Source organism: Anabas testudineus, chromosome 18 (genome assembly GCF_900324465.2).
Source record: "Anabas testudineus chromosome 18, fAnaTes1.2, whole genome shotgun sequence".
NCBI classification, from domain to species: domain Eukaryota; kingdom Metazoa; phylum Chordata; class Actinopteri; order Anabantiformes; family Anabantidae; genus Anabas; species Anabas testudineus.
In genome coordinates this window covers 13,736,589-13,750,470 of record NC_046627.1, presented here as the reverse complement: position 1 = coordinate 13,750,470, position 13,882 = coordinate 13,736,589, and the positions used below count along the sequence as shown (strand labels likewise).

The 13,882-nt window shown below is 36.1% G+C and overlaps 1 long non-coding RNA gene across 1 annotated transcript; it reads right to left on the bottom strand.

Moving 5' to 3' along the window:
- Window positions 1-4,756: 4,756 nt before the first annotated feature.
- Window positions 4,757-6,145, bottom strand: LOC117153044. The gene is made up of 2 exons (XR_004463462.1): window positions 6,084-6,145; window positions 4,757-5,837 (listed from the first exon to the last, which is right to left on the bottom strand). It is a non-coding gene; the product is annotated as an uncharacterized LOC117153044 (long non-coding RNA).
- Between the last annotated feature and the right edge of the window lie 7,737 nt (window positions 6,146-13,882).

The following is a 13,882-nucleotide window of genomic DNA, read 5'->3' as shown; positions in this document are numbered from 1 at the left end:
CTACATCAAGTAGGACAGTAGAATATGTAAGTCAGAGTGCTGTAGAGAGACTTTACTGATCTAAGAGTAAAAGAGAAACGGAATGAGGGACCAAAACAAAAATGTGAACTCAGATTTGGATTATTGTGGTTTAGAGAGGCTGACTTTATGTCCTTCGGCTGCTAGATGTTGTAGAGAGACATTTTGTGTGTGATCCCAGTCTACAGGGCTTCCTTTGAAGAAAAAGTGTGGGTGTGGGAGTTTTTCCCAAATTACTAGTTTAACAGTACAAATAGTATGATTAACTAGAGCATATGCTTACATGAAGATACAAATTAAAGAAAAGAAATAGGAGGTATAGCTCCACAGTACAAGCACATGTTTAACTACAAACCTCTTGTTTATCAGAACTATACTTTTCTGAGTCCAAACACATTTTACACGAGTGAGTCTAACAAACAAGTCAAACACACATAAGTCCCAGTGTGACGTCTCTTTTTATTTGTAGTGAGACATTTTAGAAAGTGGTTTTCCAGAAGGGTCCTATCCTGTGTGGTTTATTTATTTATTTTTTAATTTTTTGAGGGAAATGTAGGAGATCTGCACATGCTCAGTCTGACAACTAAATTAAATTAAAAAACAGTCTGAAACCAGGTTTCTGGTTTGCTCTGTTGCACCTTAACTCTATAGGCTTTGTCACACAAAACCACATGTTCTATAAGATACTAAGGTTATAAATGTACGGAGGTGTAAAACTGAAAGTGTCTAAGTCAGTGCTTCTTAATTATTTTCTATTACATTCTACATTTCTATTCATATTTTCTATTATATAAAACACTCATATATTATTTCAGCTGTTTTTGCCAGGTGAACTATTATTTTATAATATAAATTATTTTATTATGTGAAATCTAATCAGTTCTACATGAAGTCACAAACATTTATCAGAGTCAAGTAAACTGTATCACTGATTCTCTGCTTTTTAAATGTGGTCACATAGTATTAAATTAAACAGATTGTCTTTTAATGTCTTATGAAGAAAGTTGGTTATGTTTTTTAAACCTTTATATTTATCCAGTTACATTCACATAGAAAGTACAACCACACAGCACCCAAAAGCCTATGTGCACTGTGTGGAAAAGGCGCCCCCTTGTGGGCTGCGTTGTTGATTTAATTTAATCTTGTAATAAGAATTAATTAAATATCACACCAACCACAGGGCGCCTTTTTTCACACAGTCCACTCAGGTATTTAGGTGGAGTTATTTTCACAAAATAACTCATCTCATATCCTGACGTGTCTTTTTGAGGGAAATTGAATATAATATATCAAAGTATGCTTCTATGTTTCTATTAAATCATCTAAAACCACAAATCAAGATCATATGTTAAATGTTGACAATTTAATCAGTTCAAGTTGAACCATAATTATCTCCAGTTTCTTCTCTGTCTGGATCCCAGCGGTGCTTCACCTGTCTAGATTCAGATAGTCCTGTATATTAGACTGATAGACTGACCACACTGTAGAGTTTTGTTCTTCTACCTGTAACTTTGATCTGATGTTTGTGACTCTTCACCTCTGTCTCCTCTCACAGGGAGAAGATGATCTTCAGGATCCTGCTGCTCATCAACCTGATCTCATGGTTAGTTCACATCTTCATCATCCAGAACATGTTGTAAATACAAAATACAGTGTTATGTTACTAACTTTCATCTCAATCAGAATGTGTGACTGCTGTCTGTATTTATAGACTTTTGTCTGTTTTAATTTGAACCATAGCGCACAAAACATCCGAACCTCCACAGAAACCCAAAAGAAGGAAGACAGGCATCTGAAGACAGCTCTCAAGACCTGTGGATACCCCAAGTGGGCCTTCAACAAGTCAGCACCCTGTCCCAGAAAAAGAAAAAGGGAACAGTCAGAGTCTCAGGTCCAACGCAATAACCTGGTCATACCTTACATGGCTGGGGTTTCAGAGAAGCTGAAAAGGATTTTTAGAAAACACAACATACCGGTCTACTTCAAACCCACCAACACACTTAGACAGAAACTCGTCTATCCCAAAGACCGAACTCCAAAACACAAGATGAGAATGCTCTGAACTGTACATTGGAGAAACCAAACAGCTGCTACACAGGAGGAGTAACACCTCAGGTCCTGAATCAGCTGTGTACCTTCATCTTAAGGACAAAAGACACTCGATAGAGGACAGTGACGTTCACATATTGGACAGAGAGGACAAGTGGTTTGAGAGAGGGGTGAGGGAAGCTTTGCATGTGCAAATCAACACCCTCTCTCAACAGAGGTGGAGGACTCAGACACAACCTGTCTTCTATTTATCATGCTGCCCTTTCATCAGTCCCCAGAAAGATCAGGACCAGGCCACACGTGCACCAGGTTGGACACACTTAACGAGCCACTTTAAGTGTTAAGAAGGGTTGGTGGAGGTTTGACTATTACATCCTTCACATCCTTCTCTTCCATTGTTTCACCTAACGAGGGGGGTGGAGTGAAACCAAACCTAAAGTACAAATTTGTGGGCTCTAACCAGCTATGTTCAGACTGAAGAAGCTACTTGGATGAGTGAAACATTTTAACCTGACACGAAGGAAGTCCTGATGTCATGACTCAACTTACAGAGTATTCTAAAGATTATGACCAAAGAAGAAGAAGCAGATTTCATTCTCATCTGTGTCATTAACTCCTAAAGAATCAGTGTTGAGTTAAAGTCTGAATCTGAACACACATAAACAGCTGCTGTTAGATTAATGTGCTGGTTAAATAAAATCTTCTTATGACTCTACTGGAATTTAAATCAAATTAAACCACAATTGATTGACAATTTACAGTTTTCTTGACATATTGTTGCATTTTTCTTGTTTCTTAGTGGCCTCACTGACAGGATGAATCATGCAGCAGCTGGGTTTATTTCTTATGATGATTTAATTGATTGTTAAAAAAGTCAGTTTTAGATGGTTTGTGTTTTTGTTTGAGGTGTAAAAATGTGGTTTTCTTGACGTGTGGGACAAGATTTTTACAATTTAGTTCAATTTGTTTTGATGTAAGAATATTTTAATTTAAATAGAACTTGTTTATCTTTTGTCTTTGGATGTTCATGTATAAATAGTAGTACACATTTACTCTTTACTGTTCATTATGCTGCTTCTTTACACTTCTCTAATGTTCATGAACTATTATGTCTAAAACCTGCAGCTATCAGTAACCTCAGAACTCCTTGAAGGATGTTTTACATGAAGACACAACTTTGTGTTTTATATATGATACAAAGAGGACGATAACATTTTAACCAATTCATCAAAACAGTAAATAAAGGAACATGAGACATTTGTTTTATTTGTGTAGCAGAAATAAAATCTAGGTGAATGTTTTCTGTGTGGTCACAGGATGATGTTGGCAGATTTTATAACAGTTTGTCCACATGATGGCGATAAAAGATCAGACAGTAAAGGAAACGAAAGTAAAGTTCTGCGTCGTGCAGGAAGGAGCCAGTTTATGATGTAAGACTCTCCTCCTCTGGGTGAGGTCGTTTAAGACTCTGGTCTGGATCGAAACATCATCTCTGTGCAGGATCTTTGCTGAGTGTCTTTACAGTGAGAGACTGAGTTTGAACAGTCAGAAGAAAAAGTTTCGATCCAGCGTCGTCTTTTCTTCTTTTACCAGTTCAGGTAAAATGACTCAGCACATTCTGCATTGATGTTCATACGTTCATGATGTTTTTGACCAAAACATAACTTAATGTCACAGTTTGTTTTAGTGCGAGTAAAAGTCTGTTTTGTCTCTATCAGCACATTATATGACTCCACAGTGAAAATGTCAGCTGGTCTTTTATTGATGGTAACTGTGGTCTTCTGTCCACAGACTCTATGTTGTGATTGCAGCCAAAGGTTCATCTACTAAATACTGAACTGAAGGGGGTGAATATTAATGAAACACTGATTTCACCTTATATATTTTTATTTAATTGACATTACTTTGTAGAAACCTGTTTTCACTTTGACATTTTTCAGATTTTATTTTGTCAAACTCACCAACTTTAATTGACCATGATTTATTTATAATGTCAATAAAAGAATGAAACATCCAAGAACATGAATATATTTTAGAGGAACTGTATATCTTCTACCTCCTGCAGCCAGACTCTGTTATTATTTAATAAAATTTGAGGGGCTCATACTGTGAAGCTGTTTATCTGTTTTACTGGTTACACAAATAACTCTATAGCTACTGTACTGACACCTAATCCAGTATCAATATAGTAGTCAGTATCATTTCTTAACATCATCTGGTGACTTTTTCATCCTGTTTACATTTAATTGATGTTTTAATTTTCTGTCCAAACAAACTGTATCATCAGTTGCTTCACTACTTTGCAGAATTCAGTGATCAACCTGTAAATGAGACATCTGACACAAACACAGAGAGAAGAAGGATCATACTTTATGTAGGTTTGTTTTATTTACTCTGGTGGTATTTTCACTGACAATCGGTTATTTCACTGTTTGCTGCAGAGAGACCTCAGTATTAAATGTGGAGTTCTCTCAGCCTGTTGGATCAAAAGTTATTGACGGATTTCAGTCACTTTTTAGTCTCTTGAACTTCTTACCCAGTTATTACAGATCACTACCTCATGTATTTGTTTTTGTAATGATGCTGTTTGTGTTATATCTGACTTGTTGTGCTAGAGCCCTCCTTGAACTGTACCACAGAGCAGTGCACATACATGCTGTCACCTCCTCAAAGTAAAGTAAGAACATGCAAGGACCTGTTGTAACATATTGTTTACATAAATGCATTTTAATCACTTTATTCTCTGAAAAAAAGGAAAGCTGTTAAAATAATCTATATTAGCTACGTCTGTTTTTACAAATGCTGTAAATGTTCTCTGACTCTGAGGGAATGAAGGATCCAGAATAGTTGGAGCTATGTTTGGATAAAATGTCGTCATATCAGCTGCTGCTTTGTATTTCAAACGTGTGTTTTTCAGTTTCCTGTGAGTTCAGTGTTTTCACCAGACATTCACTAAGATTGAATCAGGTTATAAACTGAAAGGAAAATGTCAGTAAACAACTTCTCAGGACCAGCGATGAGGTTAATAAGGCAGTAGTTTATTTTCTCTTGCGCAAGGGAGCATACACTGACAGAGGCAAGACGCAAAGGACACATACAGTTCTTTTTATAGATTTCAGACAGGAGAGAGATGTGAATAGATAATAATTGTCTGTGAAACATTACAGTTGATTCTAGTCTTGAGGTGAATTACATGCTGGAAGATCTTATCTGACTCCCTAAGATACAAGTATGGTGCACCACTTCACTAGGGCTAAGGGAAGTTTCACAAGAGTAAAAGAAACTCTTCAAGTTCTAATAAAACAAACAAATCATGAGGTCAGAAACATTAAATATGTTAATAACTCAAACACCAACTGTTTACAGTCTACAGACTGTCTTCTTTACAGAGATGAAGTCCTCAGTCTGAACTGAGGTGATAAATAAATATATAAATTAATAAATAAATACATTAATAAATAAACAAATAAATAAAAGTTATATCATTTTACAATTCACTTTTGTGATAATTTTAGAACAGATGAAGGAGGAACAGACTCTGATCCTGTGAACTGTTGATGAGCAACATCCAGACTCTACTGAGAGACTCTTTGTTTCTGTCATAGGAACCTTGTCTGTCTTTTCTTTCTTCCTCAGACACTTTCGAATAACAACAGTCAGCAGAGTTGCTGTCAGTAACAGTCCCAGTCCAGTGTAGAGGTAGATCCTCTCTGGACCCTCTGCTGGTGGACTCACAGTTGGTCTCTGAGGTTTGTGCTGATCAGCAGCTGCTGTAAAGAACACATCATATCATCATCTGTCAGAGAAATCACTGTCACTGAGACTTGACAATGATAAGGTTTATATATATATATATATTTAAATAAACCTAATAATAAAAAAAAGTTTGTGCCAATCACCAACTCTTTATTGAGAAATAAATCTCAATGTTTGTTGGTTCTTTGCTTCTTTTTTGTTTTTATCGCTATTTATACAAAAATAGTTGTATTTTCAATTTTGAAATCTAATCAACTCACCAGTGACGTTGAGTCGACATCTGTCAGAGCTCCAACCTTGATCTGTTTTCACTTCACACAGGTACAGTCCTGAGTCATTAGTCCTGAGTCTGGACAGTTGGAGTCTGATTCGTCCTTCTCTGAGGACGTCTTTGTCAAACTGGATTCTTCCTGAAAACTGTTGATCCTGAGACTCTGAGACCTCAACACCTTCATGGAGATGAAACAGGACTAAGTGACTGTGGTCAGTAAACATGTCACAGAAGATGTTCACTGAGTTAGAGGATGTGTGAGGTCTGATAGTGAACGTCCACTCCAGTGTGATGTTGTGGTTCTCCTCTGCCTGATAGGAGGTCTGTGTCACATTCACTACAAATGTTCCTGTTGAGGAGACACAGACACAAAAGTGACAACTTGAATTATTGAACTATTAATAATTGTTGAGTTGCTGGAGAATAAAGTGAAGATGTGAACTAACCAGAGACACATGAGATCAGGTTGATGAGCAGCAGGATCCTGAAGACCATCTTCTCCCTGTGAGAGGAGACAGAGGTGAAGAGTCACAAACATCAGATCAAAGTTACTTAAATGTCATAAATATAGTTTTTCTCATTTAACAAGTCTTGTTTACAGGAATGTATTTCAGTAACAATGTAGCCCCTGTTTCTACTAATAAACAACCTCAAAGCTCTGTACCAGATCCACACTTTTCCCCTACAACTCATCCCTGTAGTCTCTGCTGACTTTAGTTAAGAACATCCAACAATCAAACACAACATTAACAATAACTGGTGGTTTAAATGATGGACGAGTGTCAGTGTGGGTTCTCTGACGGGTACGTTTTTCAGCAAACTTTCAGCTACAGAAATCTATTCAGCTTTCACAATGTTCAGCTTTTTAAGCTCTTAAAAACTTTTATTCAACATTTTTCTAATATATATATATTTCATGATGTTGAGTTTTTTCAGAAACCTTTTATAATGGATCTTTATGGGAGAGACTCTTCAAGTTCGTCTTCTTTCAGCTGTAACTAGTTCATCATACTTTAACCTACAGACACAATTCAAACTTTAAACAGATCTTAAGACTTTAATCTATAAATCCTTCATTCTGTGTTTTAAAATCTTTTACTGTTTTTCCACAACAACAGTTTTTGTGACCTGATGTTTTTGACTGATTTTTGATGTCACAGCTCAGAGTGAAGAGGTGGATTTTTTTAACCAAAATCTTTATTAATGAACTGTCAGCACGGCCTCTTTATACATAATTTGTTCAGAAAATTGTAGTAACGCTTCTGTCCTGCTCCCCATAAGATATTTGTCAAGGCTAAGAGACAACTTGACCCTCAGAGTGATGAGTCCCCCTCAGTTCTCCCATTGACCGCAATGTTAAGTTTCGTCCTAGACAAGCTGAACGGTCCACTTGGATCTCTCTCTCCTGTCACCACAGTTTTCAGTCTCCAAACATTAAATTCACACTAGTGACTCATTAAAGTCTTGGCTCTCAGGTGGTTCACTTGTTTTTGCGATACCTGTTGTGGTTGTGCTGGAAAAAAACCTGTTTTTAAACAGCTCTAACTCAGTTGTCACCTCTGTGAAACGACGTAATCTCAAGTCACGTGATCAATGCAGCGTCAGATAGACGCGCACATGCGCACAATCCTGCGCTCCCGTGTTTCCCACTTACACGTGAACGCGCCCTGCGACATAGGAGAAAATCTATTTCAGCTTTTTTAAATTTCCAGGAATGAATTCAGCAATGACGGTACATTTTCAGCAGGAAATGCTTCATCTAGTCTTTATACCGTCCTCTGTGGTGTCTCATACCGTTATATTATTTATTTATTTATGTTATTTATTTATGTTATTTATCTTTTTATTCTAATTATCTGATGGAGTTACAATACAATCAGTGCTCGTCCTCCCTCATCACGTTACCTATGATCAGAGTCTCAGTATCTTCAGAAATGACCCATATAGCTGATAACTGTCAAATCACAAACCTTAGGATGGAGCAGATGGTTCCTAATTCCTGTTCTTGAAGAAACCTCTTTTTCTTTTCAGTCATTAGTTGTAATCTATTGTTGTACAGTCATTTAATGCAGATGTTGACTTCACTGAGCTACAGTTCTCCCTTTTCCATCCCCACAGATGCTGTAACTTCTGTTCGGTACACTGACTGTAGGTGGAGCAGTACTACGTATAATCTTACAGTAAACGTCACCACCTCAGTTGTCCAATGGCAGATTGCTGAGGTTGCTTTCACGCTCGAATTTGAGCTCGTACTCTCCGCTTGTTGGTCGAAAACAGAAATAGTAAGAAAAAGGTGAAGTGTTGTTGCTGGGAAATGTTTGGCTGATGTAATGTTGAAGGAATAAACTAAACTTGTTTTATTATTTTACTTACTTATATTTTTGTTTTAATGGTTTTAGATGGTTTGTGTGTTTGCTTGAGGTGTAAAATTGTGATAGTGTGGTTCTTTTAACGTGTGATAAAGTATTTTTACAATTTAATTTGTTTTGTTGTAAGAATTAGTTTTATATTTTTATTTAGATAGAACTTGTTTATATTTGTCTCTATGACCTATTTTGGATATTTATATATAAATAGTAGTACACCTTTACTCTTTACTGTTCATTATCCTGCTTGATAAAAAAACATATACATATAAACACAAATGTTCTTGTTGTTAGTTTCCACTAGTAACTGCTGCACTTCTCTAATGTTCATGAACTATTATGTCTAAAACCTGCAGCTATCAGTAACCTCAGAACTCCTTGAAGGATGTTTTACATGAAGACACAACTTTGTGTTTTATATATGATACAAAGAGGACGATAACATTTTAACCAATTCATCAAAACAGTAAATAAAGGAACATGAGACATTTGTTTTATTTGTGTAGCAGAAATAAAATCTAGGTAAATGTTTTCTGGGTGGTCACAGGATGTTGTTGGCAGATTTCAGCACGATTCAAACCAATAATAGATATAGAACAGTTTGTTCACATGATGGCGATAAAAGATCAGACACGGAGGAAACATAAAAAAAGTTAAAGTTCTGCGTCGTGCAGGAAGGAGCCTGTTTATGATGTAAGACTCTCCTCCTCTGGGTGAGGTCGTTTAAGACTCTGGTCTGGATCGAAACATCATCTCTGTGCAGGATCTTTGCTGAGTGTCTTTAGAGTGAGAGACTGAGTTTGAACAGTCAGAAGAAAAAGTTTCGATCCAGCGTCGTGTTTTCTTCTTTTACTAGTTCAGGTAAAATGACTCAGCACATTCTGCATTGATGTTCATACATTCATGATGTTTTTGACCAAAACATAACTTAATGTCACAGTTTGTTTTAGTGCGAGTAAAAGTCTGTTTTGTCTCTATCAGCACATTATATGACTCCACAGTGAAAATGTCAGCTGGTCTTTTACTGATGGTAACTGTGGTCTTCTGTCCACAGACTCTATGCTGTGATTGCAGCCAAAGGTTCATCTACTAAATACTGAACTGAAGGGGTGAATATTAATGCAAACACTGATTTCACCTTATACATTTTTATTTAATTGACATTACTTTGTAGAAACCTGTTTTCACTTTGACATTTTTCAGATTTTATTTTGTCAAACTCACCAACTTTAATTGACCATGATTTATTTATAATGTCAATAAAAGAATGAAACATCTAAGAACATGAATACATTTTAGAGGCACTGTATATCTTCTACCTCCTGCAGCCAGACTCTGTTATTATTTAATAAAATTTGAGGGGCTCATACTGAGTAGCTGTTGATCTGTTTTACTGGTTACACAAATAACTCTATAGCTCTCTGTAGCTGCCACCTAATCCGATATCAATATAGTAGTCAGTATCATTTATTTTTTCTTTTCCATGCTGAGACATCATCTGGTGACCTTTACATCCTGTTTACATTTAATTTATGTTTCAATATTCTTTTCAAACATCTAAGACATCTAAGACAAAGCCAGAGAGAAGAAGGATCTGACTCTATGCAGGGTTTGATTTATTTTTTTTTAATTATTTTTATTTTCCTGAAAATCTGTTAATGACCTTTTTTGCTGCAGAGAGACCTCAGTAAAATTACGAGTTCGATGTCTCAAAATGTCGTCATAGCTCAGCTGCTGCTTTGTATTTCAAATATGAGTTTTTCTTTATTATGTTGTTTCCTGTGACTTCAGTGTTATCACCAGAACAGTCTAAAATCACATATGTAGTAGTGACGTTTGACATGATGAGTTAGTTTAGGTTCTAGTACATCCCAGTGGTTGTATACTGTACTTTGACACCTTCATAGAAATAGACACTGACGAACTGCTGGATAATTCTGACACCAACGACGGTGACAATAGCTGTAACTGGTTTATACTTGAAAATAGTTTAATATCTGTGGTTGAATGAGGTTATAAACTGATAGGAAAATGTCAGTAACTTCTCAGGACCACCGATGAGGTTAATAAGGCAGTAGTTTATTTTCTCTTGCGCAAGGGAGCATGCACTGACAGAGGCAAGACGCAAAGGACACATACAGTTCCTTTTATAGAGAGATGTGAATAGATAATAATTGTCTCTGAGGACTTTGAGGTCTTTGTTAAACTGCACTCTTCCTGAAAACTGTTCATCCTGAGACTCTGAGACCTCAACACCTGCTGTGATCGGTTATCAGTGAACAATAGATAACAATGGAGTTGTTTCCTGTGACAGAGGGGACAGAGGTGGTGAAGGTGAAGCTGACCTCATTGATTGGACACATAACATTGCTGAACCTAGACCTGACCAACTGCAGCAGCCCCAGAACATAGCACTGCCCCCACAGGCTTGGACAGTAGGCACTAGACATGTTGGGTGCGTCACTTCACCCGCCCATCTTCTTACCATTATGCTCCCATCACTCTGGAACTTGGTAATTCTGGACTCAACAGACCACATGACCTTCTTCCATTGGGCAGTTCTTAAACCAGTTTTGTAGTTAATTAATTAATCTCCTTAGACGTTTTTTTGTTTTCTCGATTACTAACAATAACATGATCATCCATGTACTAATTATCAATAGATTATCCATATTATCTCTTATCTATTTGCTTATGTAGCCGGCCTCTGCTGACTCTCAGTCGCTGGGCCGAAAAGATCTTCTGCGTTGTGTGTCTTTGTTATGTAAAACAGGACAACTGTCTTGCCGACTGGTTTATTATCATATCTCTGTGTAAAATAAAATAAACACAGTACAGCGACTCCATCAATCGGTCTCTCACATACACACCCTCAGCGAGGCTTCAAGCCGACTCAGTATGCTGTGTATCACACCGTTTTTTACATTTTACTAAATTAAAATAAACAAAAATAAATCACAGGGTGATCATATAGCTTAATATACGTATCCTTATTTCAAACAACAATCTACTATTACTCTTTATCATACCAGTGGCAACTTTTATAATTATATGTTTCCATTGAACAACACCAAACAGTAAATACAAAAATGAAAGAATTAAAACTCTTAATAAAAACAAACATAAAAGGACAATGAGGGAATAGACATACCTGTATAAAATAAAATAAACACAGTACAGCGACTCCATCAACTGGTCTCTCACATACACACCTTTAAAAAAAAAAAAAAACACAGAACCACCGCATGAGAAACCAACCACATGCTCCACAAACCTAGCTTAAAAACGACAAGTTTAGCATTTCATTCTAGTGCTGTACAGTCTTACAAAATACATATAAATAAATACTGACGCTTAGACAAAAATAATATCATTTGTTACCGTCGAAATACAACTCTAGAACTATCGTTTATCATCAACATGTTTTAACATATTTACAGGAGCACCGCATAAATTCACCTTACCTCAGCGAGGCTTGAAGCCGACTGAAGAAAGAAGGGCGTCTTGACCGGAAATTACATAGCTAAAAGGTCAGAGGTCACATAAAGAAAATAAATTCAAAAAATAAAAAATAAGAAATAAATAAAAATTCCCTCAAAATAAAAGTCACATAAACCATGCACATAATACAAAAATATAACAGAACAAAAACAATGGATGGATAATTGGTGAAATACCAAACACCTTTATACACATGCTACACTTAGTTAAATCCAGGTGGTGTATTTAAAGAACAAAACTGAACCAAAGACTCTCTGACTAATGACAGAAGCAAATACGGCAGTGCTGACAGAAGGTGGAGCCAGAGTTCAATAAACAACAGAGAAAATGTTGTGGTTAGTTCACATCTTCACTTTATTCTCCACCAACTCAACAATTATTAATAGTTCAATAATTCAAGTTCTCACCTTGTATCCAGACAGGAATTCTCAGTTTATAAAAGCAATGAGGAAAACTGACCTGGACCGCCGAAGGTCACATGACATTTAAAATCATGAAAACATTATTGCAGGGGGTCTGGCTTTCACACTCCTAGACTAAACAATGTCTGTTGGATGTTGGCCAAAAGATAGGATGGGTGTGGGAACAGATTGGGCTGCTGTCTAGTTTCACCATTTGGCTGTAATACGTCAATACATGTGTATCTCTATTCAATTGATCAACAACAAGGAGTTCCAGGTGAACTTAAAGTTAAACATGAGATGATTTTAGTTTTGTCCAAGATCATTGCCAATATAATTAGCGAGTGGGTTAACTTTATAACAGAGAATTCATTAACTAAATGGATGATGCTTAAGAAAGCACATGAGCGCAACTAGTGCCATGAAAGACAAAATCAACAGGTTTTTGGGCTCTGATAGGAGATTATTTCTGTACTTAGGTAGCAGGACATTACCAAGGCAATGGAGACGCTTGAAAATTGAAGACTGAAGTGAGGGATAATGCTGGTATTAACAAAGATGTGAGCTGGATAAGTTGGCTGGAGAATACCATAAGTGGTCGGAGGCAAGATTGAGCATAGTAAAATAGAGTTCATTCTTTGCTGTTGTTTTCCTGTGATGAGATCAGTGATACTTGGAGCAGTGGAAAAAAAAATTGAGATGGTAATGATGAAGCAGGGCTGCAGAAAAGATTCCTGATGTCTGTTCTGTTTTACAACCAGGTTCCAGATTCTTTACATGGAGTTTTGGAGGTGTTTTTAAGAAGATTCAGATTTTTGATTTCTTGTTATGATATAAACAGGACTGTAACTGACTGATGTTATGTTACCCAGCTAAGGTTATAAATTCTTGTATTTGTAATGATACACTGATTATAGATTTAAAAATTACCATTTATATTTGTTTGTGGAATAGGTTCCTGAAATATATATATATATAGTGAGAGAAATATGTGTGTATGATAGTAATTTAATTGTAACAGAGAATACAATGAATCTGTGTAACTTTAATCACTAGTCAGTTGTAGGATTTTTTTTCTTTTGCACAGAAAGAAAATACGAAAAAAAGGAAAACAATTGTAAACAGTTCTTCCCAGAAGACTTTACTAATTTCTTCTTCTTGATTTCTTCGTGTAAGTTTGTTTTGGATAAAAGCATCTGATAAATGAATAAATGTAGATGTAAAAGCTTGATTATGGTAACTATTTATGAAAGTTATACCACCACCACAAATCAAACTACTATTGCTTCTCACTACAGTATGATCATGCTCTCTAGATCAACTAAGTAAAGCTACTACACAACAGACAATACATGTAAAACATGTAATATTTTCCCCAAATAACATAACTTTATAAAAAATAAAACATCTATAGCTTCTTTTTCACATTGCATGTATTTCTCTAAATTTTCCTCCTAATTTATTAATGAAGAAAAATATTTAAGATGTGAGTTGTGATTTTAAGAACAACACAGATACAG